This window comes from Colobus angolensis, unplaced genomic scaffold (genome assembly GCF_000951035.1).
Source record: "Colobus angolensis palliatus isolate OR3802 unplaced genomic scaffold, Cang.pa_1.0 Scaffold181, whole genome shotgun sequence".
NCBI lineage: Eukaryota > Metazoa > Chordata > Mammalia > Primates > Cercopithecidae > Colobus > Colobus angolensis.
This window is the reverse complement of record NW_012114944.1, coordinates 119,007-120,653: the sequence shown is the minus strand read 5'-3', so window position 1 is coordinate 120,653 and position 1,647 is coordinate 119,007. Positions and strand designations below refer to the sequence as shown.

At 37.5% G+C, this 1,647-nt stretch overlaps 1 pseudogene; it reads left to right on the top strand.

Moving 5' to 3' along the window:
• Positions 1-839: 839 nt before the first annotated feature.
• LOC105509902 lies at positions 840-1,224 on the top strand (annotated as a pseudogene).
• The last annotated feature ends 423 nt before the right edge of the window (positions 1,225-1,647 follow it).

Below are 1,647 nucleotides of genomic sequence, written 5' to 3'. Positions count from 1 at the left end.
CAAAGAATCATCAAACTTGAAGATAGATTGATAGAGATTATATAATCTGAAGAACAGAAAGAAAAAGGGATAAAGAAAAATGAACATAGCCTTAGGGAAATGTGAAACACCCTTAAGTGTACTAACATGTGAGTGAGATAGGATTACCAGGAGAAAAGAGAAAGAAATGAACAGAAAAAGTATTAGAAGATATAATGATTGAAAACTTCCCAAATTGGTTGAAAAACATTACACATCCAAGAAACTCTACAAACTCAAAGAAACCCACCCCAGACATATAATAGTAAAAGTGCTTGAAAGACAAAGAGAAAACATTGACAGCAGTAAGAGACAAATAACTCATCACATACAAGGGAATGATAATAAGATTAGCAGCTGATTTCCTATCAGAAACAGTGGAAGCCAAAAGACAGCAGGCTGACATATTCAAAGTACTGAAAGAAAAGCCTGCCAACCAAAAACATTAAAAACAGAAAAACTATCTTTCAAAAACCATGGCAAAATAAAGACATACCTACATAAACAAAAACAAAGAGAATTCATTGCTAGCAGACCCACTTCACAAGAAATACTAAAAGAAATCCTCTAGGCTGAAAGCAAGCAAATACAGATGGAAATTCAAATCCACATGATAGAACAAACAGCACTGATAAAGGTAGTTATATAATTATAAAAGGCAGTTTTAAGTGCATATTTCTTATTTCTTCTCCTATTTTTTAAAGAAATTATATAAAACACTATATATATAATTATATTCTTGGAGAAAATGTATATTCTAAAAATTACAAAATATTGTTGAAAGAAATTAAAGAAGATCCAATTGGCTTGTCGGCACGGTCATGGCAGGTGTGCTGAAGAAGACCACTGACCTTGTGGGACTGGCTGTATGCAAGAGTCCACACAAGACAAGCAACTAAAATCAGTCTGCTAAAATGTAAGAGGCTAAGAATATTGTACACAAAGATCCTTGATGTTCTTAAGCGAACCCCTAAAAAAGCAGCATATAGAAAGTATACAGAACAGATTGCAAATGAGAAGCTGGCTATGGTTAAAGCAGAACCAGATGTTAAACAATCAGAAGACCAACTTCAAGGTGTTCAAATAAAAGAGGTGATTCTTCAGGCTGAAAATGAACTAAGTCTGGCAAGATAAATGATGCAGTGGAAACCATGGGAGATGTTCATGGAGGAGCCTCCTGCCAATCAATGGAAATGGCCAGTGTAATTAATAAATGACTGGTGGGTTGATGGGAAACTGAGATAATTAAATATTTTGTTATATTAAGAGCATATCCATATTATTGACATTTTATGATCAAGAAAAGAAATATAGAAAATATTTAAGAGACGGCCGGGCGCGGTGGCTCAAGCCTGTAATCCCAGCACTTTGGGAGGCCGAGACGGGCGGATCACAAGGTCAGGAGATCGAGACCATCCTGGCTAACATGGTGAAACCCCGTCTCTACTAAAAAAATACAAAAAACTAGCCTGGCAAGGTGGCGGCCGCCTGTAGTCCCAGCTACTCAGGAGGCTGAGGCAGGAGAATGGCGTAAAAAACCCAGGAGGCGGAGCTTGCAGTGAGCTGAGATCCGGCCACTGCAGTCCAGCCTGGGCGACAGAGCGAGAAAAAAAAGAAAGAAAGAAAATA